The following is a 17,668-nucleotide window of genomic DNA, read 5'->3' as shown; positions in this document are numbered from 1 at the left end:
TCCTGACGGAGCTTTTGGTTTTACTCAACGTCAGTTTACCCAGCCGTATTAGTTTTGCGGGGATTCCAAATTCAGACATCGCGGCATAAAGGCAGCTCCTTTTCGTGCTGTCGAAAGCAGCTTTGAAATCGACGAAGAGGTGGTGTGTGTCGATTCTTCTTTCACGGGTCTTTTCCAGTATTTGGCGCATGGTGAATATCTGGTCGGTTGTTGATTTTCCAGGTCTGAAGCCACACTGATAAGGTTCAATCAGTTTGTTGACGGTGGGCTTTAATCTTTCACACAATACGCTCGATAGAACCTTATATGCGATGTTGAGGAGGCTAATCCCACGGTAGTTGGCGCAGATTGTGGGGTCTCCTTTTTTATGGATTGGGCAAAGCACACTTAAATTCCAATCGTTGGGCATGCTTTCGTCCGACCATATTTTACAAAGAAGCTGATGCATGCTCCTTATCAGTTCTTCGCCGACGTGTTTGAATAGCTCGGCCGGCAATCCGTCGGCCCCTGCCGCTTTGTTGTTCTTCAGGCGGGCAATTGCTATTCGAACTTCTTCGTGGTCGGGCAATGGAACGTCTGCTCCATCGTCATCGATTGGGGAATCGGGTTCGCCTTCTCCTGGCGTTGTGCGTTCACTGCCGTTCAACAGGCTGGAGAAGTGTTCCCTCCATAATTTAAGTATGCTCTGGGCATCGGTCACTAGATCACCTTTGGGGGTTCTACAAGAGTATGCTCCGGTCTTGAAACCTTCTGTAAGCCGCCGCATTTTTTCGTAGAATTTTCGAGCATTACCCCTGTCGGCCAGCTCATCAAGCTCTTCGTACTCACGCATTTCAGCCTCTTTCTTTTTCTGTCTACAAATGCGTCTCGCTTCCCTCTTCAACTCTCGGTATCTATCCCATCCCGCACGTGTAGTGGTCGATCGTAACGTTGCGAGGTAGGCAGCCTGTTTTCTCTCCGCTGCGACACGGCACTCCTCGTCGTACCAGCTGTTTTTTTTGCACTTTCCGAAAACCAATGGCTTCGGTTGCAGCTGTACGTAAGGAATTTGAAATGCCGTCCCAGAGTTCCCTTATACCGAGTTGTTGACGAGTGCTCTCAGAGAGCAGGAGTGCAAGCCGAGTAGAAAATCGTTCGGCTGTCTGTTGTGATTGCAGCTTCTCGACGTCGAACCTTCCATGTGTTTGTTGGCGTGCGTTTTTTGCTGCACAGAGGCGGGTGCGAATCTTGGCTGCAACAAGATTGTTTTCCGAGTCGATGTTAGGACCTCGGAGCGCACGCACATCTAAAACACTGGAGACGTGTCTTCCGTCTATCACAGTATGATCGATCTGGTTGGTAGTTTTTCGATCCGGAGACAGCCAGCTAGCTTGATGAATCTTTTTATGCTGGAATCTAGTACTACAGATAACCATATTTCGGGCCCCGGAGGCTGAATTTACCGACCGTAGTGCCAAAGATACCTTCTTTGCCCACCTTGGCGTTAAAGTCGCCAAGCACGATTTTGACATCGTGGCGGGGACAGCTCTCATAAGCGCGCTCCAAGCGCTCATAGAAGGCATCTTTGGTCACCTCGTCCTTCTTCCGTCGGGGCGTGATCGCAAATCAGCGATATGTTGAAGAACCTCGCTTTGATACGGATTGTGGCAGGACGTTCATTCACCGGAGTGAATGATAGTACTCGGCGACGGAGTCTCTCTCCCACCACGAAGCCAACACCAAACTTGCGTTCCTTTATATGGCCACTGTAGTAAATGTCACAAGGACCTAATCGTCTCTGTCCTTGTCCCGTTCATCGCATTTCTTGGACGGCGGTGATGTCAGCCTTTATTTTCCCGAGGACATCAACCAGCTGGGCAGCGGCACCTTCCCAATTAAGGGTCCGGACATTCCAGGTGCATGCTCTCAAATCGTAGTCCTTATTTCGTTTGCCATAGTCGCCATCAAAAGGGGGTCTCTCATCCGAGGCTTGTTGCTTCCTTTCATTGGGGGTGTTTTTTTACGTGGCGGGTCCCAAACCCAGCGCACAACCCTATGTAGGGGATGTTTCGCCTTCTCATATTAGCTCGCCTTCGAACGGATGTTCTTAGGCTACCCAAAGGATACTTGGTCATAGAGCGGAAGTAGTGAGCTGCTTGAGCCATGTATAAAAGAATCGTTTCTGACCACTCCCAAGTGAATGGCGATCAGAGAACTTTCCTCACTTGCGTGAACTTCTACACATGACTCCATCCTCCAATCAAATCAAATGTATTATTTATAAAAAAAGCCCGACCGATTAGTTAATTTCAAGAATAAAATAAATCGCGAAAATAAGTGATTTTTTGGAGGGTCACACTGAGACTATCCCTTAAGAATGCGCATGTAAACAAACTTGCACATTAATTGAGTTGTACACTTCAGCACACAGAACACAATATTAGTTTAATTTAAATTAACAATTGTTATTACATTTGATATATTAGATATATTTTATTCGGTTGGTAAAATAACGATAGACTTGTTAGAGCTTTTAGTAATTTTAGCTTTCATATATTAGTGGCAACACTACAACTGCTCATTGACGTCGGCAATATTATAAATGTATTTAAATTTTTGACAGATGCTACCTGTCGCTTGTCGCCATCTAAGTGTTCCCTACCTTATAAACAACCGACTATTAGATGCTTTTCAAGTAATTACTCAATTTTTTGCGTGTTCATTTCATTACTTCGCTTTTTTTATTTTTATAAAACAGGAGATTAGCAGCTGTTTATATTCTTGCATTATGTTGCTACAGAATATAGTTTTGTTGACCTAACGGCTTGTACTACCTAAAAATAATCGAGTCATATGAAATTATTAGAATAACTAGACGAATGGAATTCCAAGTGACTGTCTGTCTGTCTGTCTGACTATGCAAGCGATAGCTTCAGTAAAAATTAAGTTATCTTATTAATTATTAAATTAGTTCACGTGTTCCTTTGCAAAAATGTGAGGACGAGTTCGTAGATGGGCGTAATCGGACCACTGCCATGAATACAAAACGCCATTAATTGTAAACTTATAAAATGCTATAATTAAGCCCTAAATAAAGGGTAAACCTGTTATTTGGTACAGGAGTTTGCAGTAGCAAGGGTAACCTACAGATTAAATTAAAACAAAAAAATTGGATGTGACATCACCCTCTAATAGGTTTAATGCACATATACAAACAATTAAAAATACAATAACCAAATTCGCTTGGATAAATTTTATCAAACTTCTACTTACTGTGTGAAAATAGATAAAGACGAATTATAACCCTGCCCTCTCCTCATAAAACGGTTATGTTAAAATCTATTAAAAGCGTGAAAAATCAAAAACTAAATTTTTCAAAGACATTAAATTTTACATCCAACATATAAAAAGTGCGTTTAATAAGAGTCGGTATCAAAATTGCACAAGGTGTAGCAGAAGTTTGACATTCCAAGACTATAACCGCGCCTATTTCTCTCTTAAGCAGTTTTAAATTCCACATACTTCATAAATCCACTCTCCACTATGCATTCTAAGCACCAATGAATATAATGAGATAACCTTACCACAAATTTTGCCTTTTGATGTGTGCCAGCTTGTGAACAACAATTATTAAAATCGGATCAAAACTGTTTAAGCCTTCTGGTAACTAATATTGATACTTCCGTTCCAATTGAAAACTTTTTATCGCAAATATCGGCCAATAAGTCAGATATACTATAAAAACTCAGAAAGATATCTTCTTCTTCATTATTGGTATAGACACCGCATTCGGACTTGGTCACCGTAGCCGCTGTTTCGCTGAACTATGTCAATGGCGTCGTATATCTCGTACAGCGTATCGTTCCATCCACTGCGGTATTCGCCGTTGCCAATGCGCAAAGAACCATAAATATTCCGCAAACTATTCTCTCGAGAACTCGTAACGTCGATTCATCAGATGTTGTCATCGTTCATGCCTCTGCACCACATAACAGGACGTAAATAATGAGTGACTTATAAAGTTTGGTCTTTGTTCGTCAAGCGAGGACTTAACTTATCAATTGCCTACTCAGTCTGAAGTAGGACCTGTTGGCAAGCTTATTCTACGTTGGATTCCGAGGCTGACGTTGTAGATGGTGTTAATGCTGGTTCCAAAATTATCTACAACTTTGAATTTATGACTGTCAGGAGTAAGGTGCGAGATAAGTTGCGAGTGCGATGATGTTTTTTGATTTCTTCTTGTCTCTCGTTCACAACAAGACCCATACGCTTCGATTTCTTATCCAGTCTCGAAAAGCAGAACTAACGGCGCGGTTATTATGGGCATTGATATCGATGTCATCGGCGTTTGCCAGCAGTTGTAGATTCTTGTAGAAGATTGTACCTTCTATACTCCTTTCTGCAGCTCGAATTTTTTTCTTCAGCAGAAGATTGAACAAGTCGCATGATAGAAACGCCGATCCTGATGGAGCTTTTGGTATTGCTCAACGTCAGTTTACACAGGCGTATAAGTTTTGCGATTGTAGAGTCTCCCTTTTCTTGGATTGGGCAGATCACACTTCATTCCAATCGTCGAGAATACTTTCGCCCGACCATATTCTATAAAGAAACTGGTGCTTGCTACTTATTAGTCCTTCGCTGCCGTATTTGAATAGCTCGGCTGTCAATTTATCGGCCCCGCCGCTTTGTGGTTCTTCAGACAAGTAATTACTATTCGAACTTGAGCTCAGAACTAACAATATGGTAATTTTTTTTGTAAAGCTTGCTTATAATTTATTGCATATATTTTCATCGGTTAGTGCTGAAAAACTGAATTGTATCATATAAATCGGTTAGACCAAACAAAATGATACTCACATTCCAAAACAATCACGGGTAAGATCTCAAACGCTCAATTTCCTAATCCCCGGCGTAGTGCTCTAATAGTGGTATAATTGAATTATAATGAGATATGGTACATATTTTCATTGCTAACTTCTGAAATATAAAACGCGATTAAAAATGCCAACCAGTAAGCGTGGGATTAGCCCGCATTAGGATTTTCCAACTAACCTGCACATTCTTCGTTACAACAACAGGTTCATATTTCTACAAAACAACAGCAACCGCCACATTGGATAAAGTTACGCTACAGCAACAAAAATTGCAGCAGCGGCAGTCACTCCAAATGGCGTCAAGAGTAGGGGATATTAAGCAGGGCTTCTATTTTGAAGTTTTAGTTCTGCGATTGTGAACTTTAATGATAGAGCGTCACAATGTGACTTTTTGGAAGAAATTAATTTTTTAGACGTAGGTCACTCGACCTTTGTAAAAAAGACAGGCAGGGCTATAACAATTTTATTAAAACCAACGAAAGTTTAAAAGAAGTAAAAAATATTGAAAACTCATTTAAAGTTAAATTCATCCATCCATATGGGAAACACACTCAAAAGTTTTCGCAAATCCAGATAAGGCTTTGCCGTTTAACACTAAAGTGGTGGCCACCATTAGGACAGTTGAAAACGAGCCGATTTATTCAAAGTTATATCCTTACCCGATAAGCCGCTTCAGAAATCAGGAAATTGAAAATTTACTACGAGATGGGATAATTCGTTAAAGGTTATGGAAAAAAAAATTGGACGAGAACGGGAGAAAGAAGATGCGGATGGTAGTTGATTTTAGCAAACTGAATGTCAAAACAGTTTCTAACAGATATCCTATTCAAGATACTTCACTTATTTTAACTAACATGGGGAAATCGGCATTTTTCACTACACTAGATTTAAAGTCCGGTTTCCCCCAAATCAAGTTGGCGGAGAAGGACAGAAAAAATACTGCCTTCTCGGTAATTAATGGAAATTATGTTTTTTTTAGACTTCCATTCAGACAAAAAAATTGCTCGCAATTTTCCAAAGGGCAATTGATGATGTTTTTAGAGACGAAAAAAACAAAATACTGTCATGTTTACATCGATGATCATTACATTACTTACTTAACTTTACCAATCCAACATGTGAGTTTCGATGGAAAAATCAAAATTTCTTATAGAACAAGTAGAGTTCTTTGGATTTATTCTTTCTAAGAAAGAGATAAGCAAAACAAATGGGTCTGGCAGTGAACGAGGGCAAGACGAAATATCTCCTGTCATCAAACAAACAGTCGTCGCACTCGCCACTTGGCACTCACGTCACTGTTGACAGTCATAACTTTGAAGTCGTAGATAATTTCGTTTATCTTGGAACCAGCGTAAACACCAACGACAATGTCAGCCTAGAAATCCAACGCAGGATAACTCTTGCCAAGAGGAGCTACTTTGGACTGAGTAGGCAATTGAGAAGCAAAGTCCTCTCTCGACAAACAAAAACCAAACTCAAACCACTCATAATTCCCATCCTGCTATATGGCGCAGAGGCTTGGACGATGTCAACAACTGATGAGTCGACGTTGCGAGTTTTCGAGAGAAAAGTTCATCGAAAGATTTATGGTTCTTTGCGCATTGGCCACGGCGAATATCGCATTCGATGGAACGATGAGCTGTACGAGATATACGACGACATTGACATAAAAGACGAATTAAAAGACAGCGGCAACGCTGGCTAGGTCAAGTTGTCCGAATGGACGAAAACACTCCAGCTCTGAAAGTATTCGACGCTGTACCCGCCGGGGGAAGCAGAGGAAGAGGAAGACCTCCACTCCATTGGAAGGACCAAGTGGAGAAGGACCTGCCTTCGCTTGGCATATCCAATTGGTGCCACGTAGCGAAAAGAAAAAAACGACTGGCGCGCTGTTGTTAACTCGGATATAATCGCGTAAGCGATGTCTACGCCAAAAGAAGAAGAAGAAAAAAGATATAAAAACATACCCTGATAAAGTCACTGACATTCTGAGATAGAGGACACCTAGCTTTCTTCATGCTTTACGATCATTTTTGGGGATATCTAGTTCCAATAGCAAGTGTATTAAAAATAATGTCTCCATAGTTAAGTCTCTCACAAGATACTTAAGGCGAGATAATGGTCATGTGAAACAAATCAATCAGAAATGTTAGAATTAAGTTGGACAACGACGCGTTGATAGGTTTCGATAAAGTTAAACGAATTCTACGCTCTGAGGACGTACTTCTGCTATATCCTGATCATAATAAACCATTTGATTTAACAACTAACGCTTCAGCACAATAAATTGAGGCGGTACTATCCCAATGCAATAAGCCGATAACCATGATTTCCAGAACATTAGCGTCAGTAATAAAAGAGGGCTTTTAGCGATAGTGTGTCTCAGATAAGAATCCGAACACAAAAATAAAGCGCTGACGAGCATTTGTAGAGGAGTTTTCACCTCAATTCCATTATAAACCCAGTAACGATAAATTTGTTGCCGATGCATTGTCACGACAGCACATTAATGCAATAGAGCAGGACTCCTCATTTGTTACCATGGATCGTGAAAAATTTCAAACTGAAAATTATTTTCAAGTTAAGGATAAGGCATCAAATTACATTTAAAAATTTTCGGGATCTACTAGAATTGATGGGTGAATGCATTAATCCTAATGTAGCTAGCGCTATTCATTGCAGTTGGCCTATTTTTGACAAATGATATTTTTAACGAAGGCGATCAAAATGAAATACTGACAATTGAACATAGTTGGGCCATAGGTCTATCCGAGAGAATATTAAACAGGTATTGAACGACTACTATTTTCCGAATACATATGCGGTAGTAATTAAAGGAAATTACCACCAACTGCGAAATTTGTGAAGAAGTCAAATATGAGCGGCATCCGACAAAACCAGAGTTAGGAAAGACTGTGATATATCCTGGGGAAACGATACACATAGACATTTATTCCTCTGATAAACACAACTTTTTAACATGCATAGACAATTTTTTTAAATTCGCCGCAATTGTGTCATAATGTTGTCAAATATCTATTAACAATGATGATTATAGGTCATTAGATAGCCAAGTCTTTTCTGAAAATACCAAAAAAAAATTAGACAAATTCGACACTGTTTCGGACGAGACCCTTTTTGATGACGATCGTGGCAAACGAATTATGGATTACAATATAAGGGAATGTACCTGGAATATCCGGTTCCTTAATTGGGAAGATGAAGCTGCCCAGCGGGTTGATGTCCTCGTTAAAGTGAAGGCTGACATCACCGCAGTCCAAGAAATGTGATGGACAGGATAAGGAATGGTTCTTTAATACAGTGGGCATATAAAGGAGTACAAATTCGGTGTGGGATTCGTGGCGGGAGAGAGACTCCGTCGCCGAGTAACGATAGTAACGAATTTTGATTAATTATATTAAATTAAAAAAGTTGATAAACGAAAAAATCTTTGAAAGTTATTTAACTAAAATCAAAAACTGATGTTAATAAAATTGATTTCATTTTGCATGATAGTTTTCTTTGACTGGTGATGAAAGGATCTTCAGGTTTAGCAAGTCCTGATTTGTAGCGCCCCTTTAGTTCTTTCGTATATCATATAAGTCTATTCATCTTAACGTCCTTATTGCTTGACTCAGCAGATTCTTTTGAGAGCTCTCCAATTGAAACTGGTGCATATTGAATTTATTATTAGTTGTAGAGGGACATACATACATATGTCGTGACAAATAAATTATTGTCTTCCAAATTATTATTTTCCAATTTCTACTTATATTCGCTGTGCCCATTAATAATAGATAATGATAATAGATAATGGGAGCATTCATTGCGTTCATTAATTACATTCGTGACGCAATGTGGTACAATCATGTTTTATCACAACTTCAAAATCAAATTCTGAGATCTTTATTTGCAAAGGATAACTGTTTTTCCTGTAAAATGTTATCATAGCAGGGTAAAAAGTTAATATCAAGTTTTTTGTTAACGAAGCTCCTAATAAGTAGATACTGATGCTTTATAAAATTTTCTACGGTGATAAGTAATATACTATATGTATATATAGGCGTTAAAGTTTACACCGATATGATGTGCTTGCATAAAAGTACGTATAAAACAAACATTTGATAAAAGTGAGAAAATGAGGAAATGAAAACCAAAGCTCAAGTACATATGACGAAAAAAGACATGAAAAATAATAAAAATTTACACTTATATACATATACGTAAATACAAAAAATTATGAAAAATAATAGACAAAAAATCGTATGCCTGGTAGAATAACATGAATAACGAAGAGAGATGCAAAAGGTTGCAGCTGAAACCAAAAGCACAAATTTAGAAAACATTAACTAATATAAGCAAACTTGACTCATTTGAGGGCGATACAGGGATCGCAACTTTTTGTATACCTGAAACCGATGTATAAAGAAAAACATACCACTCAAAAGCGCACTTCTAAAACATTAGTTTTAAAACAATAAAAAAAAAACATCTAATATATAAAATTTCCATGTCAGAATGTTAGTTACCGCACTCCTCCGAAACGACTTTACCGATTTTTACCAAATTTTATATGCATATTCAGCAGATCTGAGAATCGGCTACTATCTATTTTCCATACCTCTAAGCGATAAGGGTCGATCACCCTTAACATGTTTTTAATTTTTGGACGAAATTTTTGTTTTCATTTTTTATAATGTGGTATTAAAAAATACTAATAACCCTAAAGTTTTACTTTTTTATCACGAGCCTCTATTTTTTATAGCCATTTTAGTAATTTAATCATTATTCATCCTGCTTAGGGTTACCAGATGTACAGATTTTATCAGTACTGATTTTTAGACCCCCGTACCGATATACTGATTTTTCAATGAAGTGTACTGATTTTCGGCGCAAACGCCTTTTTTTCGTAAATTTATCTAATTTTATTGGATACACACACGCGCACATTATATTAACGCAAAGAAGGATTTTTAAATCGGATGAAAAGAGACAAAATATATCGATCGTTATCGAAAGATACTGTACTAATTCCTTGCGCGAGAGAATCAAGCACAAGTTTTTGCTTCTTACTCTATTTTCAAATCCTGACACTTTGAAATCAGAAGGAAAAGAAAAGGAATGCCTTGATTTCCATGAAAGAACCGTCAGTGTTTATCAGGCAGCTCTTGAATACTTGTTGAAATGGACTTTATATTTGTCCGAATTAAAAGTTTTCCAATGGTTGAAATTTGATCGCACATCAAAAGAAGTTCGATATGAAGAAGTTGTGCAAACAATGCAGTTTCTTGAGTCGAAAAATGTTCATATCCATGAAGAGAAGATAATAGATCAATTGGTGAATTTGAACAATTTTATATCGGGTGATTTTTTAAGAGCTTGATAACTTTTTTTTAAAAAAAAACGCATAAAATTTGCAAAATCTCATCGGTTCTTTATTTGAAACGTTAGATTGGTTCATGACATTTACTTTTTGAAGATAATTTCATTTAAATGTTGACCGCGGCTGCGTCTTAGGTGGTCCATTCGGAAAGTCCAATTTTGGGCAACTTTTCGAGCATTTCAGCCGGAATAGCCCGAATTTCTTCGGAAATGTTGTCTTCCAAAGCTGGAATAGTTGCTGGCTTATTTCTGTAGACTTTAGACTTGACGTAGCCCCACAAAAAATAGTCTAAAGGCGTTAAATCGCATGATCTTGGTGGCCAACTTACGGGTCCATTTCTTGAGATGAATTGTTCTCCGAAGTTTTCAATCAAAATGGCCATAGAATAGCGAGCTGTGTGGCATGTAGCGCCATCTTGTTGAAACGACATGAGTCAACATTTAAATGAAATTATCTTCAAAAAGTAAATGTCATGAACCAATCTAACGTTTCAAATAAAGAACCGATGAGATTTTGCAAATTTTATGCGTTTTTTTTTTTAAAAAAGTTATCAAGCTCTTAAAAAATCACCCGATAGAAAAGAAAAAAGATAATGACGAGGATTCTATAAAATTTTTTCACAAACTTCAAATGACCAGATTTGTGCATTTTTTGAAGCGAATTCAAACATTGATTCCGTTTCTGAAATTTTGAAAATTGCGCAGTACTTTTTTTCTATTCCCGGACATAATGCTAATTGTGAAAGAATGGAGTGATGAACGCAATCGTCTCCTTGTGGAAAATGTTCGCAGCATGATTGTCACTAAATATAATATGTATAATTATAAGAACATGTCATGCAACGATTTCCATAAGTATATAATGAAAACTGAAAATGTTGTTTTAGCATATCAACAGCAATCGGCAGTGCCAAAAAATATGACCAAAAAATAATGTAAATTGTACGATGCTGGAAGATAATTAAATTCTACCTATTTGAGACGCTGGAATTTGTGATCTATCTGTATCTGTCAAGAACAATGAGAAGATAAACGAGCTGAGGGCAATGAAGTTATTCATTTACAACAACGATAATCACGCCATTTCACGGTTAATAGACACAGAACAAATGACCAACAAGGCCAACAGATACATCGTGCATTTACATCTGTTTCTTTTTTGCGTCTAGAATTCCAGTATGAGCCACATATTAAATATTACATATGCTCATTTAAAAGTTGTAATTGCTGCTATGGATAAGGAATGTCCTCATTGTCATGCTCTCAAATTCAAAAATAAGTCACCTGGGATGTGGTGCGTCTGGAAAAGTGCAGCTACCTGAAATTGAAACACCACCTAAACCATTAAACGGCTTACTTATTAAGTCAATTCGAATATTCAATTCATGCTTTCAAATAACATTGGAGCAACAGAAATAGTTCGAAATACTAATACTAATGGTCAACAATACAATTCTACATTCAAAATCAGAGGCCAAGTTTATCATAAAATGGGATCATTCTGCCAATGCCAAACGAAACACATAAATTTTTACAAATCTGCTTCATGGGCGGCGAGGATTCCGGAAGCGCACTTGCCAATCGCGTGAATACACGTTGTGACTATAATAAGCTTGATTAATTTTTTGCCTGGCCCATCGTCAGCGACTTGGACGCTCTATTGAACGAGCACAATGAATTGTTGAAAATATTCAAATCACACATGCACAAATATATGCAAGAATATATACAGGATGATATGGCTTACGTGCGCGAATATGGACGACTGCGTTTATTTATCACGTTCACATGTAGTCCAAAATGGCCAGTGATTACATCTTTGCTATTGCATGGCCAAAATGCAATACATCGTCATGACATTACAGCACGTAAGTATATTGAGACAAAAACTGAAGTCTCTAATAAGTTTCATTACTACATTACATGTATTCGGTCCCACACGTTGCTGACTGTATTCAGTTGAGTGGCAAAAGCGAGGATTACCTCATGCGCACATTTTGGTTTGGTTAATCGACAAAATCCGTCCTGATGAAAACTATCAGTAACGCAGTCAGCGACATTGACATTCGTTGGGTGGTATCATATTACTCATATTAATGTTGAGTCATGCAGTTCAGTGAAGAGTATCAAATACATTTGAAAATATGTTAATAAAGGAAGTGATATTGCTGTAGTTAGATTTGAAAATACTAATGTAAACGCTCCTCTGTTGAATGAAAATGAAGAAATTACGAATTACCAAATAGGCCGGACTTCAAATGAAGCTGTCTGGCGTATTTTCGGTTTCCCAATTCATGAACGGGATCCAGCAATTATTCATTTAGGCAGCTAAGTGTACTGACTACATGCTTCCCGGCCCGACCGTATATGTTGTGGGATAATCGCATAGATGTAATGACTGATGACATTTTGAATCGATATCGTACAAGGTACAATAGTCTAACGATATCTTTCAGTGATGCACTATACAATGAATCATTGATTGCTATCGAGGATCTTTGCATTGCTATTGCGAATTCAGCAATCAGTCATTTCGGTATGAGCTCACCGAATCGAAGTGCATCCGATTTACTCAACACAGATATGAATCGTGAACTACATTACAATGCTGTGGAAATGGCACACATTGTTATTCGCAATGTTCCATTACTAAACGATGAACAAAAAATTATTTACGACCGTATTATGATGGCAGTTTCGGCAGGATAAGGAGGATTCTTTTTTTTTTTTTAGATACACCAGGTGGAATTGGCAAAACGTTCCTTATTACGCTAATTCTTGCCGAGATACGCTAAAAAAAAATGGCATCGCATTGACTGCTGCTTCTTCTCGAATTGCAGCAACTTTATTAGATGGGGCAGAGCAGCTCATTCAGCTGTAAAATTATTATTTGAGATGAATGCACTATGCACACTTGCTCGGCATTTGATAGGATACTAAAGGATATAAAAAACCACGATCGATTATTTAGCGGCACTTTGTTACTTCTTTCAGATGATTTCAGACAAACACTTCCCGTTATTCCACGTTCAACGTACGCTGATGAAATCAACCGTTGCTTAAAAACATTGCGGCTGTGGCGTAATGTTGAAAAGTATAACTGACGGTGTACATGCGCGTTCAAATGCTTCAGGATCCATCCGTTTAAACTTTCTCTAAACAATTATTAGATATTGGCGATAGAAAAGTTGCAGTACCTACATGAAAATATTGGATGCATAAAATTACATGCGGACTGCTGCAAAATACCTATATCGATTACATACGAATTTGCCGACGTACACACACAATGTGCAAATCTTAAGTGGCTGGCAAAAAGAGCGATTTTGGAGAGTAAAAATGTGGACGTCAATGAGTTAAACTTAAAGATACAAGAGTTGTTGATTGGGGACTTGGTATCATATAAATCTATCGATGCAGTTTGTGATACCAACGAGAGCATACCACCACACCATTTACAATTGAATGTTAGATCTTCGATTATTCATTTGCAGTAACTTATCGCTTATTTATCCACATGCGCTTGTACAATTCCCGTTATATACCGATATCGCCCGTTTGTATGGTGTTAAAACCTTTACCACACAACCAACGGGTAATTGTAGAGAACGAAAAATATTATATTAGTAAAATTCGTTAGTTGAAAACTCTTGGTTTACAACGCTACTTACTGATTCATCTCGATGTCATAGGGGGAAGAATTTAGTATACCGTCCCAGGATTTCACGGATAAAAAGGATATGGTCGGATAGAGGAGATTATCCTGATCAAGGATATATATAGTTATAGAATTTAACAACAATAATTTAAATTGTATATTAAAATCTATTTTTGCACTATATTATATAAAATAAATGTGTACAAATGAATTAGTGAAGTGTTAGTGGATATAAAAGTGAAAAATATAAGTGCAAAATTAATTTTATATATCGAAAATATGCAATTAAAATATTGCAAATTTTCAACTTTAAACGCGAATATCTCGAAAACTATAAGCTTCCTGCGGCTATAACCATTTATATTCGTGATCTGGAGAGTCTCCTCTATCCGACCATACCCATTTTATTCCCGAAATCCTGGGACGGTATACTAAAGCCGACCCGTCATAGGTGATATACCTAAGTTGCTGTTTCAAAGGCAGCGGTTTGAAATAATATATAATAACGCAGCTGCAACTGTAAAAAAGTAATTTCATAGTTTTATTTAGAGATGGAAAATATTTCAGTACCTGTGATTTTCTCACTGCTACTTAAAAATAACTGATCACAGTTGTGACAAGTTTCCTAAAATAGCAGTGACTGGAATTATGGAACACATGGGAACCTTCAACAAAGTAGCGGTCACAGTGTCACATGAAAAATTGCGACTGTGACAAAATAGAATTCGCAGTGGAACATGAAAAATTGTGACTGTTGCAAAATAGCATTCACATTCACATGAATCCATATTCATTAAAGCTATAAGTTCTCTTTCCATTTTAGATAAGTAAAAATTGGTTGACATATTAAGTTATTTTATATGTCAACCAATTTTTACTTATGTATCTAAAAATGAAAGAGCCTTAAACGGGTAATACTTATGAACAAATCAAATTGATTACAAAAACCTCAATGCGGTACCAATTATAAAACTTTTAATCTTAAAATTGCATCAATTTTATATAGATACTCGTACTAGCTGACCCCTCAGGCATTTTCTTGCGTGAAATTATGTGTTTTGAAATGGAAAAAAAGTTTAATGTACTATATTTTGTGTTTAAATCATTTATTTGCGATTTTTCTAGATTTTTTTCAATATAGCGCAGCTGGATGAACAAGATTTTTTGGTTTCTGATCCGATGCGTAAATGTATAGAAAAGATGGGTTTCGGATTTATGAACACGCCACGTATAGCAGGCCCTGTGAAAACTTGGCATTTCCAGATTTATGCCACACACTTCTTGCGACTATCCCTGTGTTCTGTTGATTGTCATTTCAAATGCAATTTTCCCTGGAAACTGAATAGGTTTGAATTGAAATAGCAAATCGTTGGAACTAAAAAGAATTCGTAGCACCAAGCTTTCGGCGCCCTTGTATTCGATAGCTGCATCACAGTCAGTCGGGTTCCATTACATAGTTTCGGCCAAGTTTTTGCCAAGTTTAAGAACATGATATACTTTTTCAATGACAATCTGATCGGAAAACATACGAAAGAAAATTACGTGATACGTCAATCTTATGCGGAAATTGGCATTATGACATACGATAGCAAACGGATCGTAATGTATTTTCAATTCACAATAGTTTTTAAATTCCACATTGCTTTGGATCGTAGTTTTAGGTCAAAATAGATATGGAACTGTCAAAACTGTTGCGAAATTTTCAATAAACTAACAAACGCTAATTAAATATCAAAATGGATCCAACTTTGGTTTTTATTTGAGCTCTAGTGAAAGTGATGGGGATAAAAAAATAGTGCGGTGATAGCTAAGAGTTAGCAATAGCGTAGGTATAAAAAAAAACAAATTATAAATCCTCATTAACAAAATTTTCTTTGTAGATGTATCGTTGAACAAATCTTTGGAATCCTAAAAAGACGGTGCAGAATTTTAGGATATGGCAAGAGAGGAATGTATCACCCCACAAAAGTGGAAGATTTGCTAACGTTTGTGAGGCATTACATAACATCTGCATAAAATTTACAATAAGTTACAACCCTCAAAATTGCGATTATTATCACACATAAGAAATGGACACCGGGGTAGCGAACCGCCTCACCGCAATCGACCAAAGTATTCTTTAATAAATTTAATTCAAAAATTTTTATGTCCTTTACCTTGCAAATAATTTTATTTTTTATCTCAACAAAAATACAAAAATTTTGTTCATATAAATAATTTTCTTTTTAATTCTTAATGAGATATTCCATTTTTTGTTTTCTTATTTATGTTCTTTATTACTAAAAATTATAGAACACTTAAAATTTAAAAAAATTTGCTCATATATCCATAAATTTGTATATTACGATTGTTAATTTGCGTCCGAATGACGATTCGAACGAACGGATACGTTTATATACTCGTTCATGTATGTCATCATGTCAAATTACAATAGAAGTGTTACGATCACGTATGTATGTATTCATCAGAGAACGTCAATCATAGATCATAAAATATTTTTCGCTAACTCGGTCGAGATGGAGGTGTTTCACCACTGCTCGGCATGAGAAATTTTAACATTTTCGCTTGAACAGAGCTGAGCGTGGAATAAAAATTATGCTCAAAACTATATATTGCTCTAACAGACGTATGATCCCTCTTTTGCTCATATTTTTATTCGTTTATATGCAAACACTAGCTGTTACCCTGTGCGTTTCGCTATACCTAAATCGATTAAAACTCTTAAGGGTTTTTACTTTGTGTTTTATATATTGTTGTAAAACTGTTACTTATTTATAAAACATTTATAAAACATATTGGTATACAACATTTTTGGTTTTTCCACCTGGCGCGTAAATGAATAAGCACCTTGGTGTTCCCACTCTCGAGCATGCGACGAACAATTGGGCGTGGGAGAAGCACGGTTCTTCCAAGTTGACGCCGCACACTTGAAACGTTTGCCCTTGCGATTTGTTGATGGTCATCGCAAAGGCAAGACGTACTGGGAACTGCAAGCGCTTAAATTCAAACGGCATGTCCGTTGGAATCATGGGAATACGTGGTAAGAGTACAACTTCACCTGCTGCCTTGCCATTTAGTATTGTTGCTTCAATCAAATTTGGCCACAATTTTTTGACTGAAAGTCTTGTGCCAATACACAAAGTCGGTGGCTTCAGATTTCGTAGAAGTATAATGGATGAACCGACTTTCAGGCCCAAACGATGCGGTGGCAGACCGGGGGATCCAAAGAATTCAAGAATTCAGTTGGATAATTGACTACTTCATCTTGATTTAAGACGCTATCAATCGATGTATATATATGTTTTAGCTTCTCCTGGCAGTTTTTCTTGAATGGCAAAATTGATTTCGTTGACGTGTACATTTTTCGGTGCCAATATTGCGCGTTCACTTAAATAATCGTGGGGTTGATAGTGTTGAACAATATTCGGAAATACACTTTCAATCAATTCTTCTTTCGATTGTAAAAGTGTACAAAAGTTGTTCGGCAATGTGATCAAACCGGTATCATCGATTGGCATTTTGCCTTCGCCAATGTCCAACAACTGTTTCGAAAACGCCGCTGCGGATCGATCATTTTGCAATTGGACTCGTATGTTGATGGTAAGAGTCAGCCTTTGAACATGTCTCCACAAAACTGACGATTTTAAACATACGTTTATTTCGTCGGCAGAAGTTGATCGAGAAATGACTGACAAAGTTTGCCGAAAATAGCCGGATAATAAGACTAATGCTCCGCCAAAAATTTGTTGCTTTTGGCGTAAATGTTGCATTATTC

The sequence above is a fragment of the Bactrocera tryoni genome, unplaced genomic scaffold (genome assembly GCF_016617805.1).
Source record: "Bactrocera tryoni isolate S06 unplaced genomic scaffold, CSIRO_BtryS06_freeze2 scaffold_7, whole genome shotgun sequence".
Classification (NCBI taxonomy): domain Eukaryota; kingdom Metazoa; phylum Arthropoda; class Insecta; order Diptera; family Tephritidae; genus Bactrocera; species Bactrocera tryoni.
Note: the sequence above shows the minus strand (reverse complement) of the source record.